The sequence below is a fragment of the Alosa sapidissima genome, chromosome 23 (assembly GCF_018492685.1).
Source record: "Alosa sapidissima isolate fAloSap1 chromosome 23, fAloSap1.pri, whole genome shotgun sequence".
Taxonomy (NCBI): Eukaryota; Metazoa; Chordata; class Actinopteri; order Clupeiformes; family Clupeidae; genus Alosa; species Alosa sapidissima.
In genome coordinates, this window is record NC_055979.1 from 6,571,076 (window position 1) to 6,590,848 (window position 19,773).

Sequence of the window (19,773 nt, forward strand, 5' to 3'; positions counted from 1 at the left end):
TTCCGTGCCAGAACAGAACAGCGACTGCCAACTGCGGGCCGAGCCTTCCCATAATTATGACTGGGCTTCCTCTCATTTCCGTGATTCGTCTGAAGTCCCCCCAGAGTGAAAGGACTTTTTCCGGCAACTGGCTGGAAGGCCACATTTGATGTGCTCTGAGTTATTATTTTATCTTCCTTGTGGGACGAACAGAGGATGATGGGCTCCTCTCTCTTGAGCCTGCCTCTGCTTAATGTCTCCTGCGCAGTGGCCACCACTTGTTAAAAAAAGAATGTTACATAATTAACAGTGTCCATCTCAGCAATAGACAGCAAGTGTGCAAGGCCGTGGCCAGGATTTTTCAAATACCGAGGTCAGGGGTGTCGCTAGAAATTTTGGGCACCCCGAAATGCTAGGTGTTTCTTTTAATTTTGTGGAAACTAATTGATAAATTGACATAAATATATTTCATACATTATTCACTCTCATTTAGCAAAGTAGCCTATATAGGCCTATGCAAGACATAGGCCCCGTTTACACGAAGGGAAGACACAGATATTTCCCTGCGGTTTGGCCTCTCATTTACACGAAAACCAAAAAATGCTTAACGTCATGTGAGTGCCCTATGTTTACAATTTGTTTGGCTACTGATCATCGATGCTATTAAAGGTAAACTATGAAGGTTTTTAGCTTAATATGCAAGTTTTTAAGCTTAATTTACCTTCATTTAACAGCTTCAGAGTCATTGGAATGGCTATATGACTTTTTTTGGTTTTTGGTCTTGCTTCCCCCCTAGCGCCTGTGAGCGGAAAAAACACCCTTGCAACTGTGGGCCGGCGGGCCGATGGCCTCAGTGTCAGGAAGTATAACGAGTGTAACGAATTGCTTTACTGCTTTCAAATACAAATACACGCCAGGCACCGGCTAGAAAAAGGTAGCGATGGAGTTTCTCAGACATTCGTCATGACAGAGCTAGCGAAAAAGAAGCAAAAACTGAGAAAACAGTAAGGAAATTGCCAATACTGCTTAGTTTACCTTTATGGTACTCATTTTTACATTTGTGCAAACGCTTTTGGCCTGTTTGCCTTTGCAAACACAGTTCAAAAGAGAAATAGGAAGTGATTTGTTGCTGTTGTTGCTAAATTCGGGATTCTGATTGGCTAACGTAGGATTGAGCTTTTCCTTACACTGCCAACGACAGGTTTGGCATGGTCTTGACAGCATATATACACAGGGAAACTTCTCTGAAACTGACGATGTGTGCACAATGTCATTTTTGAAAACGGAGAGGGTGAAATGTCTGTTTATGAAAATAGCCGGCCATGTATAAATGTAGCCTAAACCATAGAGAAGGCTGAAATATAAAGGTTATCCTGATCATTTTGTCAACAATGATGTAGAACCATAGATTTGTTCAGTTTATAACAGGTTTTGCTTTTCCCAAATTGACTTTGGATATTTATACTGGACCCTGTTCAATCTGTTATTAAGAATGCTCTTTTTCTCATCAGCGTAGTGTAGCAAATGTTGCATTCATAATTTGCAGGGTACTGTAGGCTGCAGAGCTTGTTGGCTACCTTCTGACACAAGCAGGACATCTCATTTCTCATATCTCTCTCCTTCATTCCTCCATCCTCCTATCGTTCCTTCCTTTTTTTCTTAACAAAAATAATTAAAAGTAGCGGTTAGGACTAGCCTGGCTAACGCCAAACCTTATCTCATTGAGATGGGGTCTAGGAACTACATGCACATTTTCTCGTATTTGAAACGTAGTTTACGAATGCCCAGAGCTGGGCGCTACGAATGTCTATCAAATGCATCTGTACATAGCTTCGGTGTGTCATCATCATCTTGCTGGCCCTCCCCCCCCTCTGTTCTGTGATTGGTTCCTTCGTTGAGGTGAAAACTGCCTAGACGCGTGAATAAAATTGTGTGCGTAAGGCAGCTTGGGAAAACCCAGGCTAGGTTAGGACAGGAGAAAGGAAGGAAGGGAGGGAAGAAGGATGGACAAATGATCTACACCCAGTGAGCAGGCGCGCCTGCAGGTGTACGTCCGTACGCACTGTGCGTACCATCACTCAACAACGAGAGAAAATGTACCTTGTGTGTGTGAATTCACACCATATTGGCCTACCATACCTTTCCAACTATGCACAGTATCCCATTAGTTGCATGCAATCAGGCTATTTACAATTTTCTATTAAGTAAAGTTAGTGAACACTTGTTCGAGCAGGAGAGAATACGCACGCAGGCACGCATAGGCTACTTGTTTTCTTTTACTCGGCTTTCTATATGGTTATCAGCACACAATGTTGAGCTAATTCACTAACTCAATACTCATCATAGATATCACAAGTTTAAACAACGAAAACAGAAAGGATGGAGGCAGCAAAGCTAGAGGAGTTATTCAAGATGGGCAAGAACAAGGTTGGCTAAGCAATTGGTGTGCTTGTCAGAACGACTGCATTACAGCTGTTTAAAGCCAGACGTACGCAGTACGCTATAACACAACTAAAGGTAGCTTTAGCCTGTATAGGGATGTATAACGTTGCCCAAATTAATAGATAATTGTCAAGTCAAGTCAAGTCAGTTTTATTTGTATAGCGCATTTTACAATTGTAGACGTTGTTGTTGCATTATTGCACGTGGATGTTGTTATGCTATGTATGCACGAACCTAAAGGAAAAATACTGTCCACGCGCCATTCGGGGGGGGGGCATACTAATTACATTAATTCCTGCAGGCGCCCCTGCCTGTGAGTGCCACATCTTGACTTTCATTCACTTGGGAGGGCCCTTCATTTCCTTCTCTTCTTCTCCTCCTCTTTTCCTCAACTGCCTGATTTCTATCTTCTAGGTTGCAGCCTTTTTTCAGGTCAGGTGAATTAAGAATACTGGCAGAAATTAACAAGCTGTCAAGTTTATTTATTTTGGACAATGGATTTGTGGGTATTGAAGTTTACTGTATGTGAGTTGCGTCACGTTCGTTAATTAATTTAGGACACACTCTGCGATAGCCGAGTCGACTCATACATGTACGTTCGTTTTGACATGTTAGGGGTATCTGCAACGATGCATCACGTGACGGTGCGTTGATGCAAGGATAACTGTCTCGTTGGCTATTTGCAGGCTATTTAATAAATGATATGAAACTTGAAGAAAAAAATACCTAAGACATGATCTCGGTGTCCTCTATGGTATACGGCCTTGCAAGTGTGCATAACTAAAGATTATTTTCCATGACTGCTCTGTGTGAATTGTTATATTTCATTTCTTTCAATGTGTGTGTGTGTGTGTGTGTGTGTGTGTGTGTGTGTGTGTGAGAGAGAGAGAGAGTGAAAGTGTCTCTGTCTGTTTCTATGTGAGAGTGTCTGTCACAGTGAGGGTCTGAGAGTGTAAAAAGACTATTTTTCTGGTTTTGACAGAACTTTAAAAAGGACCATGCAGACAAAGTGCCTAGTCTGAAAGCCTTGTTGACTGCTTTAGAAAGTCTCTAAGAGTTGTTGTGGTTGTGTATTTACATGCTTCCTGCTCAAAAGAAGCAAATATCCCTTACAAAATTCCTCACCTTCTATCTACTGTAGTTCAGAATGCTTGGAATGGTGGTGAGAGTTGTTTGTTATTGGTTGCACCACAGAGATAGTATGTTTGATCAGGTTGTTTGGCACATGTTTCATCAGACCTGCCTCTCCAAATATCCAGGACCAACGAAAAATCTAGCAATGATCCTTCATGTTCCTTTAATCTTTTGGTTTAATTACAACAGCCCTGATCATAATAAATGAAATAATAATAAAATAATTGTTCTATTTATACATTTGGCACTCGCTATGGTAGATATTTGAGAAATCATTCATCCTTCGGTTTGTGCCACTCTCATTACGCTCTTTGATAGTGGCAGAGCTACTTTTGATAAAACACGTTTGCATATCATTTCACACATGGTTAATTCATTTCCTCAGCCACAAGCCAGCCCATTCGACTGTGGCTTCCAAGACACTGAGCTTGGGCTGTAATTAAATATAAACTTTTTTTAAAAAGGTTTTCGAGGGGAACATGGATTCACACCAAAGTCTGCAATGCTGAGGATGGATTCAGGTATAAAAGACATTAACCATCAGATCTTGGTATAAGAACAGAATCATCCATTACTGGGAAAAATATTGAAATGTATATTTGAGTGACTCATATTTATGAGCATGAAATATGACATCTGTCAGAACTACATAGTCATGGGGGTTTCATCTGCTGAGCTGTTTGAGGTGAAATACTGCAGGGTTGACCCAACAAGCAGAGATTTGGTCAAACAAGGGAGAACATACATAAAAAAGGTGAAGTCAGCAGTAAGTGTAAATTAATTGAACTGGGCCTCTTCAAGCTGGGCCTACTTTAGTTAGAGTATAGCTATGCCACTGTAAATAGGCCTAAGGGATGCTATAACACACAATTAAAGCTAGCAAAGAAGACCATCTATTCTACATGGTCAAGTTAGGTCAAGAGCACCTGTAAAACACAGCCAATGAAAGCCACTAATAATATTTTACCAGTGACTGTGCAAACAGCAAATACTGTACATAATTTCACCCAAAGACAGTGAAATGGGCATTGTATCACATTAAAGTATGGCCAAATGTTACAGATACAAAGCTTGGCCAATTGTTATAGTATAGTATAGCATATATAGATGTCCTATAAGGATATTCTTTCGTTATTCGTTCGTTACAGTTAAGGGATTAATTAATGAAGTGAAAGGTCCATGAAAGGTGGCTCATACCCTGAAGGCACTGTTGGAGGTGTGACAGGCAGCAATGTATAGCAGGTAGCCCTTTTACCTGTGCTTTCATCAGCAATCAATCAAATATTTCCCAATCAATTTTTTGTCGGAAATATCTGTAAAATAAAATGATTGCATAATGGGCCTGCTTGCATTATTACATATACTGTACATTTCATGGTAAAATAGCATAATGCCCATCAACATACAGGACTATAGTTATGTGTGTAACACACTGTTATTGATACTGAAATGAACATTGGGTCTGTATGACTCTTCCATAAACTGGTGGGTCAAATTGCAATTCTAAAACTGATAGTTCCAGTCCTTGATTGTAATTGGCTGAATCACGTTCGATGCCGTTGTAAAATGCAGCATAAACATACACCTTGACCGCATTTTGTTCTATATTACTGTGCTACCATAACTTGATACAAAATTTAAAGTAGCTGCGTCTCGACGTTGCTTGGCAACCATTCAGGTAGAGGAAATATATTTCTTGGCGGAAGAATGATTATCTAGGAAGAACTTGTTATATTGCTAGTTGCTGCGCATTTAATTTATGAAACTTTGCCAGGTATTTATAGTAACAGTTTTAGAAAAGCAATAAGCCACTCGAGTCCGTAGGTTACACTGATTCTACAACAGCTAAGGGGCGTTGTTAGGCACGACGCGCTAGCGGAGTGCCTAAAACCCCCCTTAGCTGTTGTAGAAGCTCTCGGGGCTTATTGCTTAATTGTGTCCTGAAATCGACATATTTTATTATGCTATTTTATTCCTGCTTGATAACCCTAGTGAAATGCTGTCGTAGGCTGTGCTGTTGGTGGTGTTTTTTGCCCACAAAGGTTGATTTGTGATTTTGTTTTTGATGGTAAATATGCTTGGATGTTGATTGGCCGCTGTGTGTAATCCCCTACCTATAGCACTGGGAATTTAACATTTCTCCTGTCCATATTTGAAAAAAATACACTATGTTTGCAGCATTTTTGCTTTTTGTCTGTTTTGTTGGTTCACATTTTGTATCCAACTCTGCCATTGATGAGCAACTGTACTAACTGTGATGCCTACTTTCAAACCAAGCCATCTGTGAAAGGCTTTGTGAAAAAGAAATCAACACACAAAGCACATCAATCAAACAAAAAACACAACCCTTGCCATGACGGAAAAATAAGAGTCCAAAAAGTGCAGCTTTTATTACAAGTCGATATCTCAATGCAATCCATCTTTAAATCTTTTATCAACTCAATAGTATCTCTCCCCCGCTCTCACACCTCCCTCTCTTTCTATTGCTGTGGACAGTCCGGTCATAAACCCGCGCTCAGATATATTTTCTGTCTCTCCATCCTCTCCACTTGGACTCTGTTCACCTCCGGCGGTCCCGCTGGGAGACTCGATTCTGTTTAGAGCTCTCTATCTCCCTGTCTTTACCTCCAGGGAAAACAGATGCCTCTCTCTCTTTTTCTCTCTCTCTCTCTCTCTCTCTCTCTCTCTCTCTGTGTGTGTGTTTGTGTGTGTCTCTGAGCTGGTGCAGCCGTGTGTACTGCATCGTTAACTCCTTGCCTTCATGCACCCCGGCCCTTGTGGAGCTCAGGGGGGCTGCAGTAGGGGGTGAAGCGAGGATGATAGCTGCCTGTTTAACCAGCAGATGACTGGTTAAAAGGGTCACATTTTATCATGCTATCTGGCAATTGTTTTTTTTTTCCCTCATGCGTTCAACTGGCCACAAACTGGATATCCATATGATGCCTTTGTGAGTAATCCGTGTCAATTTTTTTTTTGCACTTTGGCCTTAAATGACTTTTTTATTTTTTTGTGTCGGAGAGGCTAGGGCCAATAAAATGCCAGCAGTTACTAAAAGCCTGGCACTGAATGACATAGTCAGGAAATGGCTCCCGTTGCAAAGTGTTGCGATCCAGATTATTGAATTGTCGGGTGCCAGGCCCCCCACTCGTCTCGTCTGACAAAAGGGGGAGCAGACAACCGGCAATTTGGTCGTGCTTCGATTGTCACTCTTTCCCATGTTTACAGATCTTTCAAATGTATTGTACAAACAGACTTTTAGGCTGCAATTTGTTTCGCCTTCTCTGTGACTGCGTATAGATTGTTTCACTTTGTTTTGCGGCCCTCATTATTTAAATGACACTGGCAGTCTCTCTTTCTCTCTCTCTCTCTTCCACACACACACACACACACATAAACACAACTCAGGATATTTAGTCAGGGCTGTGATAATCATTATGGTTTCAAGGAACTTAAATACTATCCACTGGTATGTGTTCTGCCAGAATCTGTATTACTATATTCATGACATAATGCCTCAGCTATAATTTATGGGGATGATCCAGAAATGTTGATCAAAATAGTCAAATAGCAAGATAGCAGACTCTATAATCTTGCCCTTGTGTTGTTTATCCTTAAGTTAGTGGACGTGGTCAGGTGACCAGTTCCAGCCAAAACAATCCATCTGCCTGGCTATTTTTATCCTGGCCCACATGCGATATTAAAACTTGGGAATGATTCAATTCAATTTGCCAACAAGATGCATGTATGTAACAATATAAATTGGATTGCTGGTCCAGAATTGGTAGCAAACAAGAGGTGTGTGTGGGGGGGGGGGGGTAAGGAATGGATTGAGAGTCGCAGGAAATGGAGTGAAAAATGATTGAATGTGAGGCAGCAAAAAATATAGCAGGAGAGAGAGAGAGAGAGAGGCATGATAGGAGAGAAGAAAGGAGACTGCTAAAGAAGTGGAGTAAGAGGTTTGGAGGTAGAAGTAGAGAAAGAGAAGGGTAGAGAGCAATAGAGTGAGAGAGAGATGATGATGATTTGACAGCTGCATAAATTAATCAGTCAGGACATTAGATGGAGCAGCACTGTCATAAAAGGGAGCTCTTCACACTTCTCAGAACATAACAATCACCCCCAACCCCATAGGGCCTGTATGACTCTTCCATACAGTATACAGGTGGGTCAAAGTCCTGACTATGTGTGCAGCTTTATGTCTGTTTTGTTGATTGACATTTTCAATCCAACTGTGCTCACTGTGATGATAAACAAGCCATCAATGAAAGGTTTTGTGAAAAAGAGATAGAATTACACTAATATGCCATTGACAAGACTTGCCACGTCTTCACTGCATTCCTACAGATGTCCTACATTTCCTATCAAGAGCATTCATAATGCCGCAGCATTACCTGACACCTATTTTTGAATCATAACAGTTCATATCCCTGCTGGGCAATTATAAAGGTCCCTGTAAAAGACTAGGAAATAGCATCTAAGGCCTTTTGAACTTGAATATTCTCCCATCCCCTCCTTCTCCTTCTTATAGGACTAACACACTAACCCCCACCCCTCCCTTACACCCCTGGCTGTCCTGTTCTTTCTTTTGTCCCTCGGGGATAAATAAACTTTTTTAATTGAATTGAATTGAATTGAATTGAAAGAGTGTTAGTCCCATTTTAATCTGTCCCATGGTTTCATTAGGGCAACTAACTGAAATGTTAATGCCATATTAAGAGATGCATGTCTTTGTCCCCACTGACCATTGTGGCCAATCACAAAATGTGTGACGGTTTCCTGGTGTGTACTCTGAAGCTGTTACAACACCAGAAATTGAGTTCATAAATGTGCGCAGCACACACACACACACACACACACACACACACACACACAAACATTCACACATATGTTATAGGAATATGTACAAAGACTGACCACATATTTCATGATACTCACACATATATACATTCACAGCAAATAATGCTCACACACGCACGCTAGGGTGATCAGAGGTCCTGAAAAAAAAAGGTTCTGGATTGATAACATGCATTGATGATAAGCTCATTTTCATTCATTGTTGACATGGAGGCTCAGGGAGGCTCAGGCCGGTGTCCTGGGAGCTGATGAGCATGCTGCTAAAAAGCACAAATGAGTGAGCAAGTTGCAGCCGTGAGGACAGGGGAAGTGCAGGCAGCCAGGAGAAGGAGTGACTGGTCGGACGCATAACATAACTTACCTTGCTGATGTCTGGGTTACACAAAGCTACAACAACACGATCATTGTGTTTCCTTAATGACCGAGTTTATACAAAAACAATAATTATTATAGCATGAAGTAGGCCTATTAGGGAAGTGGAAAGGCCTGCTATGAGTAAGCTATAGTAGGCTATGTATAGGCTATTTTTTTAGTTTAGGCTACCTAATGAAAGACTGAATATTTCTGCATAAAAATAATTTTCAAAGAGTTTTGAAATGTATGTAGGCCTATCCTATAATGATGCCCTGGTCACCCTAATGCACGCACGCACACACACATACACAAACACACACTGACCACCGCAAAAACATGCACAGGGAATAGTCTATAGTTCCTCATAAACAGCCTGTGTGTTGAACAAGAAGATGTCCTGATTTGACCCTGGTGTGAACCCAGGGAAATAATCTGAGTTTGGGCTTTCAATCAGAGTGGTCAAGCAAGGAGTCAGAGGCCATAGAGGGCTCTGAGGAGAGAAAAGACTAAAAAGGACTGGAGCAAAGAAGAAAATAGTAGAAAATGACAAACAAGAAAGAGAGAGGGCTCCTCACCTTTGTATTGAGAGAACTCCCACACAAATTTTCCCAGAAGGCATTACTTATCAACAGGAGTCAGTTACTACGTCACTTCTTTAAATCCAATTAGAAACTCTTTGTTGATGACCATAAACTAAAGGAACAATCATTGTTAGAAATGTAAAAATAGATAGATGAATAAATAAATAAATGATATCAAGTTTGTGGTGGCCATCCCTATGGCAGATGGTTAAAATTAAGCTTGCAGCACACTGTCAGCCATTAAGGAATTTATGCTTAGGATAATATATTCCCTTTCAAGCTTAATATCATTATCCCTGGTTGTACTGTAATAGGCCTAGTGATATATTCCAGCTTTCCTTTCCTTGGCACCACCGTGTTCATGAGAGGCAAAGGAGGCTGGCACATCTGAATTTATCTGAGCCTATGAGAAACACAATTATGCCTTGCTCCCCTCATAATAAACCATGCTTAAGTGGGTTTGAGAATTCATTTATTTACGTTAACTCCATTGTGTTGTGACAGTAATAGATGCCTTTCATTAATGAATGCGGGATCTCATCGAAGCCCCTTTTTCCTCTTGTTCTGTAACTTAAAATGGAATGATAAATGAAAACTTTCAGCAGATTGTATTGACCGATTTAGAGAAAGCAGAGAAGAAGAAAGCAAGAGAGCAGAGATAGATAGAGAGAGAAAGAGACAGACAGAGAGAAAGAGAGATATTGCTGAAACCACTCTTTGCTTTTTTCTATCATCCCGCCAGCTTTTTACGTTCCGTCCAAATGAAGAAAATCAAGATGCTTTCCCATTGATTTCTGTTTTTGTTTTTTTGTTCCTCCCATTTTTTAATAACATAAAAAATGTATTGCTCCCCGTGGTCTACATGGAATGAATTGTGTTCGTGCTGCGCAGTGATTTGTAAAACCATTATTGTGGGGGGAAGGAGGGAGGGAGGGAGGGAGGGATGGGTGAGGGTGGAGGGGTATGGGGATGGGTAGGAGGGAGGGAAAAGAGAGTTTGGCAGAGGGATGGAAAGATGGAGGGATAGAGGGGTTGCAGAGGGGAGGGAGAGTGGGAGTGCGATGTCACAAATTGCCTGTTGTTTTGGCCAGGCCGTACTGACAGCTGCCGCGTCTGTCCATGACTGCCAATGGGTCAGCGTCGCGTGGTCGCCTCTGGTGGTGCTTCCGCACAGACCGCTTTGAATTAGAGCATAATTGGGAATCATGAATCATTAATTCTGGTCAGACACTCCAAAAAGTCCTATTCTGACTATATGTGACACAGTGGCCTCTTTGTGTGTGTCACTCGCCTCTCTCATGCAGTTCTGAACATGACAGTCGGTGACATGTGTGACTGAACATGTCATTATCTTATTCAGGAGACACATACAGTATTGATCCAGGATTAGCTATATACATGAATCACTATATTGTCATTTTCAAGTATGTCATTTGACACTGTAGGAGATAAAAAATAATCTACATCCAAGGCTGATAAGATGTAATTTGGCTCCCTGGCCAGATAAGTGGGTCAATCTTTTGAATGTCAGTATTTTCCGTCTTATAGTAGTACCTTTATACCGATATTTTGAACAATGTTCAACAATAGTATTAATAGTATGCTTCTTTCCTCTCGCCACCAGACTTATCAACAGATCAAATCCATCTACTACCATACTGTACCTATGCTACTGTCCTGTGCACACTACTCAACATCTGCAAACCCTCATCCATTGCATCCCATTCTTGTAAACTACAATATATACACTATTTAATAATGTATATAGATATATTACAATAATAATATATTTATTTAACTAACATTAAAAATGTCATTACTCCATCTCTGCCCTGCTCTGTATAATGCACAAGTTCAGAAAAGCACATTACTCAAATGTTAAAGATAAACATTATCTTTACCTGCTTGTGTTTGAATTATTTCCCTTGCACATATAACATAACATGACTTGTAATCCACTAGTTGTTTTGAAAAGTTATATTGTCATATTTTGTCCTTGTGTTGTTGTTCACAGACTCTAAGTTACATACAAATGCAGCATGTGATGATAAAAAATTGAACAGCAGGTATTACACCGAATATAAGCATATTTCAGAAGTCTGTAAAAGTTGTGCGTTTGCTCCTTGAATGATCCAGCTTTCAATAGCAATGATTTTCTCTGGCTTAAAACGCAAGGCGCTGCAGGTACAAACAGTAAATAACACCAGATTCACGGAGTCATTTATTTGTCTTTTCCTCAAAGGCCCGGCCTAAAAATCCATTTTTCATAGTGTTTTCAATTTGCGAGTGTTTCTCTTTGAAAGTGTTTCTTTAGGTGTTGTTGTCATTCTCAGCAATAAAGAAAGTGGCCACTGCCGGAGTCAGAGAAAGGGAAAGGAGGAAAAAAAGATGAAGATTCTCTCTGCTTAGCCTGTGGCTCTGGTGAATCAAATACACCCTCACTCAGCCTCGGACCACAGACTTTCATTCTGTTTCCTGTTTCCAGCTCTTGGTTTTGCTTTCCAGATTCAACAACACATGTCTATATTTCACATTCATTTCCATTTTCTATTTAAGGCGAGACACGGCAGGTGAAAACATCGTTTTTTCATGCACTGGTCAATTTCGAGATTTTGAGCTAGTATGTTACCTTAGCATGTATTCTATCACACTACTACAACAAAAAAGTCCGATTTACACATTTAGGTGTTTATTTCATTATATTGTGTCTACTCGCGCCTGTATATTTCTCCTAAATTCAGCAAAAGTTAGCATTCTAACCTTGCATGCACTCCCGCGACCGTGGTCCAAAACATAACATGTGTACTACCGTTGGAAAGCTCTGTTTTTCCTGTATCACGCTATGTGATCCATATATGGACACTTCCTTTGTATCAGCAACCAATCGCGAAAGTTCAAAGGCGAGTCTAGGCTGAGAACGGAATCTCATTGGCTGTCTTTCAAGGCTGTTTTCTCAAAATGAGTTTCCGCTCACACTCTGAGCTCAAAAACTCCACTTAAGAAGCACGTACATACACCAAACTTTCTGGATTTATGCCTAACTATATGTCGAAGATTTCTACAGAGGGGTTTGTTGATATATTATTCCTAGCCTGACTTAGATGACATTTTATGCCTAAAAACATGGAAAAAAGCGATTTTTTAAGACTAGTGACATAATTTTCTGATTTACAGGATAACAAAAGTAGATATTCATAAATCCCTCTGTAAATGTTTTCCCATCTAATATCTGAACACAATGAAAACATAATTTTGAACTTGGCTGTATCCAATGCTCAGGTTTCGTGCCTTAAAATGTATGCAAATTAGCGCATATTTAATTAGATAATGCCTAATTTGCATATGTAAACATTAAATTACAGCAAACTTGTAATACATTGTTTTCTCATATTAATGTAAGTAATCAACTGGGGAAGTTTCATAGTGATATCTGCTTGTTAAAAATTTTACCCTATTCACCTGTAGTGTCTCGCCTTAAGCAGAACATTTACAACACCTAAAAAACAAAAAAAAACAAAAAAAAAACACAGATTTGGCAGGAGATGAAACAAAGGTCCTCTACTCACTATGGACACGATGCCAAGTGAGGGTTCAAGTTGAGTGTAAGCAAATATTGACATAAATTAGTGGTGACTCATTTGTGCTCAAGGCCAGATTTGTTTAAGCCTTCATAATGTGCAAACAGCAGCAGTTTTTTTCCCCCTTTGCAAATGGAGATTATAGAATTTCACATCTAAACGGTGTGTTTGGAGGGCCATCTGAGAGCTGGTTACTGTGGATCACAGCTGTTTCTCAACATCACATGACCCTTGGACCACAGATAACGAAAAAGAACAGAATGATCTAGATGTGAGTGCCGCAGAGTGTCTGGTCTATTCAGGTTTGTGCTGCTCTGCTTTCTTCATGCCGAGCGGCATGTGTGGGTGCTGGTGTCGGGTGGCTTCTCTTTGAATTTGCACCTGCCTCTGAGTTTATATCTCACTTTCTGTTCCCCTGACTTCAGCAACTGTCACGATTATGAGTGCTTTCTCAGTGTTGCTTCTTCCCCTCTTCTTTATACTCAATATATTTTGGGATTTTGTGTGATTTTGTTGTCCTATTATTGTCTGTATTTTTTTAGTATTCTTTTTTCCAAATAATCATAAAAATCAACCGTGCTATAACTCTTTTTTATTATTTTTTTTTTATATATATAATTTTTTTACATATACAAAAGAGAAAAGAAATAAAGAAAGAACAAAAGAGGAGTATAATAACAACAGTAATAATATACATACATATGTATATTAAAAAGCAAAACAAAACTTAAAACCCACCCACTCTCCCACCCCAAGTTGGTCCACCTTTCTCCATTAATGTATCACATCAAACAACTTGTATCTGTATACTGATATTCCTGTCACAGTACAACTGGTTAAAAAAAAAAAAAAAAAAAAAAAACATAAATGTTCGGTTTCTCTCTAAGGGGAAGGGGTCATAGCTACCTTATCAAAATATGACAGCAGATGCTGCCATGTAGTGTAGAATTGCTCGGTTGACCCTAAATCAGTCTCCCAAGACTTATCTGCTGGTGGCTTAGGTGACTTCCAGTGTAGAAGGATACATCTGCGGGCAATCAGAGAGGCAAATGCTAAAACATTTAATGTCTGTTTACTAAATTCAGAGTGGTTCAGGGGAACTCCAAATATGGCAACAAGTGGGCAGGGAATGATATCTATATCTAAAACCTCAGATATAATCTTGAAAAAGTTCTTCCAGAATCCTGTTAGCTTTGAGCATAGCCAGAGGGTATGAGCTAGGTCAGATGGGACGAAGGCACATCTATTACAGGCCTCGCTGGTGCCCGGGAAAAACTTTGCTAATTTAGCCTTGCTGAAATGCATTCTGTGTAGCACTCTATATTGTATTAAGTTACAAGATGAAGAGTAATTGGTAACACTCCAAAATAAGGTGCCATAATAAATAGTAAACTAGTAATTACCTAATCCTTTGTTAATAGTAATTACCTAACCCTTTGTTAAGTGGGGCACTGGTTAGCACTCTGGACTTGTAGCCGGAGGGTTGCCGGTTCGAGCCCCGACCAGTGGGCCGTGGCTGAAGTGCCCTTGGCACCTAACCCATCACTGCTCCCCGAGTGCCGCCGTTGAAGCAGGCAGCTCACTGCGCCGGGATTAGTGTGTGCTTCACTTCACTGTGTGTGTTTCACTAATTCACCGATTAAATGCAGAGACCAAATTTCCCTCACGGGATCAAAAAAGTATATATACTTATACTTATACTATACTTACTTAATATTTGTTAATTGTTAATCTATTTGGCACAAGTTAATAGTTTTTTCATGATTAATTAAATATTAGTTGTTTGCATAAAATCTGTATGTTAATGTTTTAACAAATCTATTAACTAATATTGTATTAATATATGTTAATAGTTAACTAAATATATTTTTGGCACTAATTAACAGTTATTTCTTACATCATTTAAATGTTAAATGTTTATTTACAAACTATATGCTAATATAAAAGTTAATGACATATTATTATTTATCTAGCTTTTCTGATTAGCTTTGTGGATAATTTATGGAATTTATGGTTTATGGCTTTATGGTCTTGTGGGGTGTATAAGGCACCCTACTGCCAGTGGTTGGTTGTGTGAGAGTTTGCGCTCCTCTTCTTCCACTTCATCCTTATTGGATACCTCTGTGGTTGGCTGTCCTGTAATTGGTGACTCTGTCTAGTGTTTGAAAGTAGTGTACTCTTTGCCTTTGGAAGTACTATTTGGTTGATGCTTGAATTTGGTGAAATTCAGGGGAGGGGGGTTTAATAGAGTTAGAAATGTAGTTTAGTGTTTGTATGTGATTTTCGCCGTAATTAAGCAGCTTTATTGAGATTGGTGTTTTGGAGCCCCCTTTGGAGAAACGCTATACTGCAGCTCTGCTGCGTTTTGTCCTTGTATTGTTGCCATAGCCGATCAGAAGTGGTATGCTTTGCATTGCGTAGGTTGACTGTATACATAGATATATACACTAGATGTCGCCTTGACTACTGCTGTTCATTGGAACGAATGCGTCAATCGAGACGCCATCTTGCTTCAGTGATCCACTCCTCTATAATGCATTACCGTCAATCTGGGCAAAGATCTATCGAAAATAAAATCACCATAAATCGTCAAAATCTCAAGCAATTATCTAGTTTTTTGGGTTGTTCCAACTGACAGGCATGTATTTAGGTTGAGTCTAGAGAAAACTAAGCTTACGACGATAATAAAGATACATTTTACCCGTCTAGCCCCATAGACTCCCATTCATTCTGCACTAGCTAGCGGCGGCCCCTAGAGGAACAATGAGTAAACTGCAACCAGTTTCGATACAATGAAAGTAAACAGGCTCTTCGTAGACAGGCTCTGGTTGAGGCCACATACCCCTCGTCTCGTTTACTCATGTAAGTTGTAATCTCACCAGAAGTTGCTGTAGATCTGTAGAACATTTACCTCTGCTACTACATAGGCTACGCCAGTCGTTACTTTTATAATCATGGGTCAGTGCCATGGGCAAACGAGATGTAGCTGAATTCATAAATGACAAAGCCATGTGAAAGGTGATTTTCTTACGTTTCAACAACAAAGAAGCCGATCTGCCATCATTGTGAGAAGTTCCCAAATTTGTCGCTAATCGCTAAAAAGGTTTTCTATCGCTGGGGATGGCCAAACGTCGCTAAATAGGTAACGCTGACAATACAGGAGAACTAGTTTAGCGCTTCAGATCCCTGTACCAAGATGGCGGCGGTGTTGACGCATGCTGAGAAGCAGAAGGCGACATCTAGTGTATATATCTATGGACTGTATAAAGCTCTCCCGACTTTGTTTTATTTTTGTAACTGTAAATGTTGAAAACTTTGATATACCACCTGTATTTCTAGCAACTTAGAGAACATTTATTAATGTTTTCATTATGACCACGAGTTCATACACACCGAGTCTAACGTGAATAGCTGTAAACTCCGCTAGCAACTTTCCATGCATTCAGTGTAGTTTAGCTTAGTGTGCATGGAAAGTGCAATTCAGTCTAGCAGGAAATGAATGTACATTTAGTTTAGCATTCTGTTTATGCATTACCTCCGTATGGTCTACGTCTGTGAGTGTTTAGTGAGTCTCAGCATATTAATAAACTGTTGTTTTGTGCACCTGAACATTCCATGTCGCATGTCTCCCTTGCTAGTAGGGCTGACAGTGATGGTATAGGAATGATGCATGTAATATAGCCCATTCAACTACTTGTTGTTTTGTTTTAACTTTTCCTAAAGGAATAAATGTGATAAGCCAGTTTTGGTCTCAGTCCCTTCACCGTCTGACTAGTTATATATTACTAATATATTAATAAAGCTTAATCAACTTTATTATAAGGGTCCCCCATACTGATAGTTATATATTACTAATATATTAATTAAGCTTAACCAACTTTATTATAAGGGGCTCCACACTGTTAGCTATATACTACTAATATATTAATTAAGCTTAACCAACTTTATTGCAAGCGGTACCGGCGCCGACAACAGTGGCAGCATGTCAAGGTAGCTCGTGTTTTTTTCTTGAATTTCCTCTTGGGGATTGTAAGAAGCCTCATAAATGATATATATTTATAGCCTCGGAAACATAGAGACATCGAGCTATATCCTCACTTGAAAGAGCTTGTGTGGACAAATAGGGTGAAGAGTTAAATGGCAATGATATTATTACATACTCGTTACTCTGACTCCATTTGATTAATAATTTGTATCACCAATCAATTACCAAGTAACTAGTTTATCAGCTATGGAGGAGAATGGCATGGCACACTACGAGAATTGAAGTTATCTGATTGGTAGGCAAATGAACAATTTAATAGGCATTAAGTCTTAAAGGTAAATGTAACCAATATCACTTCAGTTGAATGTAAAAGTAAACTCATATGGTCTACTGTAACAAAGTAGCAAATGGTAACAAAGGAAACTTAACCAATTCACAGAGGTAAACTTGACAAGTTAGAGATAATAGATACACCAGATAAAACAATACAAACCCAGAGATAGAGAAAGGGGGAGAGAAAAAAAAAGAGAGAGAGAAAGACAAAGGGAGACAGAGAGAGAGGGGAAGTCAAACTCAAAGTCTACTTTATTGTCAATTTCTTCACATGTCAAGACATACAAAGAGATCGAAATTGCGTTTCCTACTATCCCACGGTGGAGACAAGACATATTTTACCAATTAGGTCCACAGACAAACATAACATTCAAGTAAACAATATAAAAAGTAAAAATAAGAAGGCACATACAATGAAGAAAAAAGAGCAGCAAAATTTGGTAGAAATTGTGCATACAGTAGACAGTCAATATAATAGTGCAAAGGTCAGGCCAATAAATGGCTGAGGTAGTTTTGTTTGACCTAAGTATGCAAGTGGCATAGTGGTGCAAGTTATGTAAGAGCAGCAGAAGTGTGTTCAGAAGTGTTCAGGACAACAGGACAACAACAACAAGTTGCAAGTGTGCAAGTGTACAAGTGGAGTAGTGCAAGGCAGCCATTGTGGGTCTAAAAGTCCAGGATGTTATGTAGCTGAGGGTGGAGGGGGGTGAGAGTTCAGGATCCTAACAGCCTGGTGTATGAAGCTGTTGGTGAGTCTGGTGGTGCGGGAGCAGTAGATCAAACAAATTGTGAGCGGGATGACTTGCATCACTCACAATTGTGGTCACCTTGCGGGTGAGGTGGGAGGTGTAAATGTCCTTCAGGGAGGGGAGTGAAGCACCAATAATCCTTCCAGCTGTGTTCACTATGCGCTGCAGGGCTTTCCTGTTCTATTCAGTGCAGCTTCCGCCCCACACAGCGATACAGCTGGAGAGGATGCTCTCAATGGTGCCTCGGTAAAATCTGGTCATGATGGCTGGTGGAGCACTTGCTTGCCTGAGTTTCCGCAGTAAGTACAGGCGGCGCTGAGCTTTCTTCGCCAGTGATGCAGTGTTGGTGGTCCAGGAGAGGTCTTCACTGATGTGCACCCCCAGGAATTTGGTGCTGCTCACTCTCTCCACCACAGCACCGTCGATGGTCAGTGGCAGGTGTTGGGTGTGACCTCTACGGAAGTCAACAACAATCTCCTTGGTCTTGCTGACGTTCAGCAGGAGGCTGTTGTCCCTGCACCACGTGGTCAGAAGGTCGACCTCCAAACTGTATTGAGTCTCGTCGCCCTTGGTGATGAGACCCATCAGAGTTGTGTCGTCAGCAAATTTCACTATGTGGTTGTTGCTGTAGGTTGCAGTGCAGTCATGCGTCAGCAGGGTGAAGAGCAGCAGACTGAGCACGCAGCCTTGGGGGGCCCCCGTGCTCAGTGTGATGCTGCTTGAGATATTGTTGCCAACACGTACTACTTGAGGCCTCTGACAGAGGAAGTCCAGTAGCCAGTTGCAGAGGTAGGTACTGAGTCCCAGTTTGTCAAGTTTGCAGATGAGTTGTTGTGGTATTATGGTGTTGAATGCAGAACTGAAGTCTATAAACAGCAGTCTCACATATGAGTCTCTTTTTTCCAGGTGGGTGAGGGCTGGGTGGAGGGCAGAGCAAATTGCATCCTCTGTGGACCGTTTGGCTCGGTATGCAAACTGGAAGGGGTCCAGGGTGGGGGGGAGAATGGATTTGATGTGTGACATGACAAGCCGCTCAAAGCACTTCATGATGATGGGTGTCAGTGCCACGGGGCGGTAGTCATTGAAGCAGGATGGAGCAGTTTTCTTCGGCACAGGTATGATGGTGGCAGCTTTGAAACATGATGGGACGATTGCTTGCTTCAGGGAAGTGTTAAAGATGTCTGTGAAGAGATCCTTAAGCTCCTCAGCGCAGTCCTTCAGCGCCCGACCTGGGATGTTGTCTGGGCCTGCTGCCTTACGGGTTCTAGAAGAGGGGGAGAGAGAGGGAGAGGAAGAGGGAGAGAGAGGCAGAAGACCAAACCACAAGGGCCTGGCTCAAGAGGAGAGTGGAGATGAAAAAGGAGAGAGAAGAGGGAAGAGAAGAAGGGAAAAGAAGCCCCAAGATGGGAAAGAAGGCAGAAGACCCAGGAGGACCAGAGCCAGATCATTCACTTGGGCCACCCCCGACTCTTTAGAGCCTTTGTTGTCTGAGGTGGATGGGTGTGGCCCAGGTGGATATCATAACTTTATGCTACAGTTTAATTCTTAATCTACAACTATGCACAGATACATTCAATTGTACCAAAACCATAATAAGACTGTTGCCCACATTACAAGTATTAATTCAAGACCAAACATGAATGTATTATTCACAACACATATTTACAGAGCAATACTGTATGATAATGAGGTTGGCCTATCTCACCACAAGACATCAAGTAGGCCCAGGACTGAGTTATCTCTCAGTAGAGGGGCCAGAACAAGAAGCAAATGGTCACTTTATG

At 40.7% G+C, this 19,773-nt stretch overlaps 1 long non-coding RNA gene across 1 annotated transcript; it reads right to left on the bottom strand.

The window, feature by feature from the left end:
- Positions 1-6,699: 6,699 nt before the first annotated feature.
- Positions 6,700-15,566, bottom strand: LOC121698676. The gene is made up of 3 exons (XR_006026831.1): positions 15,357-15,566; positions 11,779-11,781; positions 6,700-6,709 (listed from the first exon to the last, which is right to left on the bottom strand). It is a non-coding gene; the product is annotated as an uncharacterized LOC121698676 (long non-coding RNA).
- Positions 15,567-19,773: the final 4,207 nt, after the last annotated feature.